This window comes from Malania oleifera, chromosome 12, assembly GCF_029873635.1.
Source record: "Malania oleifera isolate guangnan ecotype guangnan chromosome 12, ASM2987363v1, whole genome shotgun sequence".
Taxonomy (NCBI): Eukaryota; Viridiplantae; Streptophyta; class Magnoliopsida; order Santalales; family Ximeniaceae; genus Malania; species Malania oleifera.
In genome coordinates, this window is record NC_080428.1 from 57,672,650 (window position 1) to 57,681,835 (window position 9,186).

General features: G+C 36.7%; 1 long non-coding RNA gene across 1 annotated transcript; it reads left to right on the forward strand.

The window, feature by feature from the left end:
• Positions 1-7,387: 7,387 nt before the first annotated feature.
• Positions 7,388-8,780, forward strand: LOC131144164 (uncharacterized). Its single transcript, XR_009133742.1, has 2 exons — positions 7,388-7,895; positions 8,463-8,780. It is a non-coding gene; the product is annotated as an uncharacterized LOC131144164 (long non-coding RNA).
• Positions 8,781-9,186: the final 406 nt, after the last annotated feature.

Here is a 9,186-nt window from a genome sequence, read left to right on the forward strand (position 1 = left end):
GAAAGATCCCAAGTGGTGGCATGCTATATCCGAAGAGTTCATTGCATCAGTTAAACATGGTACATGGGAGCTGGTTCCATAGTGCTCTACAATCAAACTCATTGGCTGCAAATGGGTTTTCTGTATCAAACGAAATCCCGATGGTAGTATTTCTTGTTATAAAGCCTGGATAGTGGCCAAAGGTTTTCATTAACGGCCTAGATTTGACTATAATGAGATATTTAGCCCTGTTGTGAAGATGGTAACTATTCAGGCTGTCATCTCAATTGCTGTTCAGAAAAATTGGCCCCTTCTCTAGCTAGATGTTAATAATGTGTTTTTCATGGCTTAAGTGGTATGTATTCATGGTTCAACTTCCTGGTTTTGTTGATCCTAGTCTACCTTCTTGTGTTTGTAGGTTAAAGTAGTCTTTGTATGGCTTGAAACAAACACCTCGTGCTTGGTATCCAGAATAGAGTGCTTGTATTCTTCAACTCGATTTTCAGCAGTCTAAATCTGAATCTTCTCTATTTATCTGCACGGGAGCTGATGTTACTCTCTATTTTTTGGTATAGGTATATGATCTCTTAATCACTAGGAGTAACTCTGCTGCTATTTCTAATGTCGTTCAACAACTCGGTCATCGATTTTCTCTGAAGGATCTTGGTCCCTTGCATAAACTTTTTGGTGTTGAGGTGATTTTAGTTCCCTATGGACTGTTCCTCTCCTAATAAAAGTATATTCAAGATCTCCTTTCTCGCACTAGGATGGATGGGGCTAAGGTAGTGATGACTCTACTTGCCACAAAGGAACATCTTCAGCTCCACGATGGCTCTTCTCCTATTGATCCGACTAAATTTCACCGAGTTATAGGAACTTTTCAATATCTCTCTCTAACTTGGCTCAACATTGCCTTCTCGATCAATAAGCTGACTCAATTTATACATAAATCCTCTCAGCTCCATTGAACCGCTACCAAGCGTATTTTATGGTACTTAAAAGGTGCTTTTCATCTTGGCATCCTCCTCAAGAGCACTAAGAATCTCACTCTTCAAGGGTTTTCAGATGCTGATTGGGCCGGTGATAGAAATACTAGATCCTCCACCTCTACCTTTCTTATTTTTCTAGGTGATTGTCCCATTTCATGGAGCATGTGCAAGTAGCGTGTTGTGGCTTGTTCCTCCACTAAGGCGGAATATCGGGCTCTCGCTTGAGCCACCCCCATATTCTGATTCCTAAGCCCCTGTTGAGAATTCTACTTGTGAAGTTTGTCCCCCATTGGAAAAAGTGAGTATTTGATGGGTGCTTTTATACATGGTGTAGCCCAAGACCCAATGGGCTTAAGCTTTTGGGTCAAGTTGGTGCTCACCCATGTGTATCAAATACACCTTTGGACTCCGTCGGTGTTTACAATTGGTATCAGAGCCAGGTTGAATAGTGTCGATACGAAGGTGTTCCTCTGTTAGGATCATTGATTCCACATTTAATGCCTAAGAAAGACCTTGTCTAAGTGAGTGCTTAGAGACCATTGCGGCTCAGTAGCTCCCTGGAAGTCGGCCTAGTCAAAGTTGAATTTCATAGGATAAAACGGAGCAGACACAGTTGGTACATACTATTCATACTAGGCCTTTTGCTTTGTTGGTTGTTATTGAATATGTAGAAGATGGTAGAAACTGCAGTAGAAGAAACTTTGTCCACATGAACTTCAACCCTAATGGCTTCGACATCATCATCAAAGACAATAGCTAATGCTTGATTTGAGGTGGAGATATTTGATAGTACTAAAAATTTTGGTATATGATAATGTGAGGTGATGGACATTCTGTATCAGCAAGAATTTAATATTGCTTTGGATGATAAACTAGTGAATATGGGTGACAGAGATTGGAAAAAGATCAATCGTCAGGCATGTGGTACGATTTTTTTGGCTAAAAATAAGAATATTGTGTTATAAGGGAGACATTTGTAAAGAAATTGTGGAAGATATTGGAAGATACATTTATGACCAAGAGTATGAAAAATTGGCTTTATTTGACAAAGAAATTCTTTATCTTCCAGTATCAAACAGGTATTTCGATTAATGACCACATAAATGCTTTCAATAAAATTTTGACCTATTTGTTAAATTTGGATGAAAAGGTGAAAGATGAGGATAAAGCCATATTGTTCTTGAATTCTCTCCTTGACGATTATGAACATCTGACCACCACTTTATTGTATGGGAAAGATAAAGTTACTTTTGATGTTGTTTGTACTGCATTGATTAGTACTAAATGCAAAAAGAAGGATCAAAAGGTCCATAAGGAAACAGAAGAAGCACTAATAATAAGGGGACGCTCTCACAGTTGTAAGCCTAGAAGGAGGAGTAAATCTCACGGTAAGAGTAAATCTCATAGGAGACCTGCTAAAGATGAATACGCCTTTTGTCATGAGATAGAGCATTAGAAGAAAGATTGCCTTAAATTACAGCAGAAGAATAAAGGCAAAGCACATTCTATTGCCAATATAGCCAACGATGATGGAAGTGAGTCAGATTTTTCTCTTGTTGGAACATTTTCGCCACATTATTTTGGTGAGTGGATTTTGGATTTTGGTTGTTCCTATCACATGTGTCCCAATAGGGAATGATTTTCTAATTTTGAAGAATTATATGGTGGAGTTATTTTTATGGAAAATGATAATAATTGTAAAGCAATTGGAATATGATCAATAAAGTTGAAATGTCAAGATGAAACTATTAAAACCTTGACTGATGTTAGGTATGTTCCAAGCCTAAAGAAAAATCTGATTTCATTGGGTGCCTTAGAATCTAAAGGGTTCACTATCTAAAGGGTTCACTATCACTCTGAAAGATGGGACCTTAAAGATTAAATTAGGTACGCTGGTGGTGATGAAATGAATAAGGAAAAATAACTTGTATTATTTACAAGGTAGTATATTTATCGGTTTAGCAGCTGTTATTTCTGAAAAAAATGCAGGTTCAGATACAACCAGGTTATGACATATGCGATTGACACATGCAAGAGAAAAATATTTGCAACAATTAGCTAAGCGAGGTTTGTTGAAGGGTGCAAAGGTGTGCAAACTTGAATTTTGTGAGCATTGTATTATAACAAAATAGACTAGAGTGAAATTTGGCACTACAATCCACCAGATTGAAGGTATTTTAGACTACATCTACACAAATGTATGGGGGTCCACAAAAACAGCTTCATTGGGTGGTATGCATTATTTTCTCACTTTTGTTGATGATCTTTCCAGAAGAGTTTGGGTGTATTCTATGAAGCATAAAAATGAAGTGTGTGATATTTTCCTTGAGTGGAAAAAATTAGTTGAAACTCAAACTCGCAGAAAGATTAAATAGCTCAGATCAGATAATGGTGGTGAATACACGAGTGACCCATTTATAAAGGTATGTCAGGATGAAGGTATTGTTTGACACTTCACAGTTAGAGATACAGCACAATAGAATGAGGTGGCAGAGCGCATGAGTCAAACTTTGATGGAGAAAGTTCGATATATATTGTCTAATGCTGGGTTGGACAAAAGGTTTTGGGCTGAGGCTGTTAGATATGCGTGTCATATCATCAACTCTCTACCATCATCTGTAGAAGGAGGAAAAACACCCTATGAGATATGGTCTGAAAAGGTTGCTAGTGATTATGATTCTTTACATGTATTTGGTACTATGACTTATTATCATGTTAAAGAATCTAAGTTGGATCTTAAAGCCAAGAAAACAATATTCTTGGGAATTAGTGCGGGAGTCAAAAGATACCATCTTTGGTGTCTAGAGATGAAAAAAATGATTTTAAGCAGGGATATGACTTTTGATGAACTTGCAATGATGACGAAAACAATATGCAAGGAGTCACGAGTTGAAGAGAAGACCAGTGGTACTCAACAATAGGTGGAGGTTGAGACAATTTTGGAAAACCCAGTGAGAAATGAGGCTACACAAGGTAACTCTCCAATTATGGTGGGAAATAGTGTATAAGAAGAGGAGATTTCAATCCGAGAATCTTCACAGTAATAAGAATCAATTTTTTTTTCAGAGGCTAAAATGAGAAATTCGAAACCTGCTCTGTATACTGATATGGTGGCCTATACACTTCTAGTTATAGATAATGGTGTTCCTTGCACTTTCAAAGAAGCAATAAGGAACTCTGAACCAGACAAGTGGAAAAAAGCGATGAATGAAGAAATGCTGTCTCTTCATCAGAATCAGACTTGGGAGTTAGCCCAACTGCCCAGGGGTAAGAAAGCATTTGGTTGTAAATGGGTTTATGTAAAGAAAGAAGGATTTCCAAATGCAAATAATGTTCATTTCAAAGATAGATTGGTAGCTAAGGGCTACACATAGAAGGAAGACATTGATTATAATGAGGTATTTTCTCTAGTCGTTAAACATTCTTCTATTTGAATTTCGTTGGCTTTGGTAGCACAATTTGATTTTGAACTAGTTCAGCTCAATGTAAAAACTACATTTTTACATGGTGATTTGGAAGAGGAAATCTATATGACTCAGCTAGATGGATTTTGGGTTGCTGGAAAAGAAAATTGGGTATGTAAATCATTGTATGGTTTAAAACAGTCTTTAAGACAGTGGTACAAATGATTTCATCAGTTTATGATGGATCACAAGTACATTAGAAATAAACATGATCATTGTGTTTATTTTCGCAGACTACAATATGGATCTTTTATATATTTGCTCTTGTAAGTTGATGATATGTTAATAGTTTCAAAGAATAGGGAAGAAATCAACAAGTTGAAAAGTCAGTTAAATCAATAGTTTGAGATGAAAGATCTTGGTGAAGCAAAAAAGATACTTGGCGTAGAGATTCGTAGAGATAGAATGAGAGGAAGAGTTAGTTTGTCTCAGAAACAGTATTTGAAAAAGGTAGTACAAAGTTTTGGCATGTCTAAGCAGTCAACAGACATTCCAAAACCAATAAGCACTCATCTTGCTCCTCATTTCAAACTTAGTGCATCTTTATCTCCTAAATCAGACGAGGAACGTAAGTATATGTCATAGGTTCCTTATGCAAATGCTATTGGAAGTTTGATGAATGCAATGATTTATACTAGACCTGATATTTCACAAGCTATTAGTATGGTGAGCAGGTATATGCATGATTCGGGTAAAGGACATTGGCAAACTATGAAATGGATTTTGAGATATTATATTATGAATACGATTGATGTTGGTATAATATTTGAGAAAATTAATACTATTGATCAACGTGTTGTTGGATATGTGGATTTTGATTTTGTTGGTGATTTAGATAAACGTCGATCAACTACTGGATAAGTTTTTACATTTGCTAATGGTCCAGTGAGTTAAAGGTCTACCTTACAGTCTACCATTGCCTTGTCTACAATAGAAGCAGAGTACATGGCAGCTTCAGAGGCTATTAAGGAAACTATTTGATTGCAGGGTTTACTTGAAAATTTGGGAGTTGTTCAGAAGCACATTGTTGTGTTCTGTGATAGCCAAAGTGTTATTCATTTAGCAAAGAACCAAGTCTACCATGTACGAATGAAGCACATCAATGTTCGGTTTCATTTTATGCGGGATATTATTGATGGAGACAAGATACTTCTTCAGAAGATTGCTACAACTGAAAATCCCGCAGATATGTTAACCAAGATTGTGACAACAATCAAGTTCAAACGTTGTTTGGACTTGATCAATATCCTACAAGTCTGAATATTTTTTGGAAGACTTTGATGATGTGGAACTCCAAAGAATGTTGGTGACTGAAAAATTTGTTGAATTTATTGTCAAGGTGGAGATTTGTTGTTTTTTGTCCCACATTGGTAGAAAAGTTTCACATTGGTAGAAAAGTTATTTTGAATTTTTTCTTTGTTTGTCCCACATTGGTGAGAAGTTTTTTTTGTACTTGAGGTTGAAGCTATATAAAGAGCTCAACTCTCCATTTGTAAAATACATCTCAAAGTTGTACTTTGTTAAGAAGTAGTGGATTGATCGTTGGCGCCTGAGGACGTAGGTAATTTTGTACCGAACCTCGTTAAATTCTTGTCTTGTTTTTTTACTGTCTTTTATTATTAGTTTATGCATTACTCTAGTTTTTTTTATATATTCAATATCATTAGTTGTAGTATTGTTGTTTGACACAAGTGGGGTGCCTGACACAACAATTGGTATCAGAGCCGATGGTTCATAACTCTGGGTATGGGAGTGTGTGACCGAGGCTAAAGAAGGATCATTTAAGCTGCTAAGATGGATCCATATAGATTCAAGATGTGGGAGGTAAGATCGATTTGGAGGCGCCATTTGGAATATAATCCGAGACAAACACGTAAGATGGCCCACTTGAGCAAACTGTTGAAGAATTTGTTCCGTAAGGGAGAAGATGACTTCCATTCAAGGCAGAGCAGTTGGAACTTACAAGTGAGGGGAAGATTGTTGAGAATTTCATTTGTGAAGTTTATTCCAGATTGGAAAAAGTCAGTATTTGATGGGTGCTTATATACATGGTGTAACCCAAGACCCAATAGGCTTAAGCTTTTGGGTCAAGTTGGTGCTCGCCCTTGTGTATCAAACACACCTTTGGACACCTTCAGTGTTTACAATCCCCACATCTATTTTTGTGATAATATTGGTGCATACCAGTTGAGTCTTAACGCTGTTATGCATTCATGAATGAAGCATATCGCTATTGATCTTCATTTTTTTTTTTTCATGATATGGTTACAAAAGGTTTGCTGCAAGTCTCTCAGGTTAGCACCCACAATCAACTTACTGACCTCTTAACTAAGGCTCTATCCCGTCCCAAATTTCACTCTCTGTGCTCCAAGATTGGCTTAACTGATGGCACGCCTATCTTGCGGGAGCGTATTAAGGATATTACTCAATTTTCTAGCAAACTGTCGACGGTTTCAATAAACCATTCGACGGTTGCTTCAACGGATTAAGATAGAATAGTTACTGTAATTAAACTGTCGATTGTTTGCACCAAACCGTTGATGGTTTCACCTGTTGCTGAACTGCCGAGAATCCTAACAGTTGAAGATTTGCGAATATCCAATTGTATACAGCGATCTAAGATTCTTCAGATTGTTTTACTTGAATATCTGTTTGTATTTGATAGTCTAGAATCTCTTTGATTTAGTATTTAAATACTTTTGAATATTTATTTGAATCTGTAATAACTATACATTGTACATTTCCTATAATATAGGACATCTCTACATTAATGAAAGTATCCTGCATTTTCTATATGTGAATGTAAAGCATGTGACAAATTGGTCTCGTTGTTCTTACAATTATGTTAACTGTCGCACGTTTTACATCAACAAAATAGACACATGGGCACACGGAGGGAATCAAAGTTGCTGCGGATGTAAAAATACATCTATAGAGGAACGCTTTCATCTCCCATGGGAGCAAGAATTTCTAAGGACAGATAGAACATTTTATTTCAAAGCAAAAGAATCACTTTTTATTAAAAAGACTTATTATTATTATTATTTTTCAGCAGGTCGAGTCATTTTCATTGCCGCGAACGTGGCTTGGGTCACGGTAAGACTCATCTCAGCGGACCGGTCTCTCTCCAACTATAATTCAACAGCATCAAAACCATCTAAGCAATTCTCAATCGTTTGATTTAGTTCGAGTCAAACGGCTTAGACCGCAGCAAATACCTTATCTGAAGACGCACTAAACTAGCCAATCAACTATCGCAGAATTACTCGCAAGAACATAAACCGGTGACGAAGCAGAATCGGCCCGGTGGATTGAGGGTTTAGGGCATCGGTGAAATCGGGAGACAAAAGATCATGATGGTGGAGTTGTTTGTGCTGGGGTGTACGGGGTTGGTGGTGTTTCTTCACATCGCCCATCTCTTTTTCCATGCTTTCTCTCAAAACTTCGCCCTTCGTTCTCTCAGGTTTCCTCACTCTCCTCTCTCTTTTTTCTTTTCTTGGTTTGATAGGTTCGTGACCATATAATTTCTTAATTGGATACTGCACGGTCTGCAATTCTCCAATGTTTGGTATTTGCTTTTGGGATTAAAGTAGGATACAAAAAAAGCTTTGTATTTCTGCAGAATTGCATTCAATCGAGAATCCAATTCATTCTACTGAATGCAATTTGATCTGTTTCTGAACCTGAACCCATAATTACAGAGGAAAGGAAGGGGGAGAAAATATGATAGTCATGGTTACAGCTATCCCTGGGAGATTGGATTTTATCCCCTTGTTTAAGAATTTTGTGTAATAAATATATGAAGCAGAATTATGATGAAATGGTAAAATTTGGGGGGTTTTTTTCATCTTCACTGGTAAGTTAAAAATTAACCAAGAATGAATTTGAGAGTTTCAAGTTAGGATATTAGATTCGAGAGTATAAAATTGTATAAGATACAGTCTGAATTCACAAAAATTAAAATCTACCCATGGTACCAAACACAAACAACTGGAAAGTTTTAACATTATGATATATTTTGTGGATGCAGTTTTCTGGGATTTGTTGGGTGGTAGCAGAGAGAGAGAGAGAGAGAGAGAGAGAGAGAGAGAGAGATGATTGGCAGAGAAACCCAGATGGAGATTATGGGAGGCGGTAGCTACCTTTGCATCTACCAGTCCAGCTGCCTCCTCAGCTTCTCAATTTGTAAATGTTTAATTTAGTTAACTTTTCTTTTCTTCTTTTTCATATTAACAATAAAAGATGGCGGGGGAGGGTTCTGAAATAAATGGAAATTGAAGGCCTTGCTTGAAAATAATTGTGTAATTGTATTATTGTAATTATAATTATTCTAATCTTTCACTATTCACTATTGGGACCCTTTTATATTTTAATTTTATGCCTTCTTAGGCTATCTGTGCTTTTAGCTCCTTTTTCTTCCCTCTTTTTTTGATTGGGAGACTCGAAATCGCAGCAAAGATGCGGAGAAGAACAAAAGAAAGAAGAAAAAAGGGCAAAGGAGGTGGCGGCGGTGGGATCCTCCAATTGTTGCTGTTATTTTCTCCGTTGATTTTTTTGTGGCAGCCATATATTATATTCCACAGTGACACTGATAACGATTGCACAAAAGATAAGATTGTATGGAAAAATAATAATAGCAAACAATATGATCAGAGCAATTAGCATGATAGTAAGAGTTATAAATCATTTTATATATGTTTGATTTTAATTCTACTTGTAATAAATTAATTTCTTCCTTAAGAAAAACTTTAGAA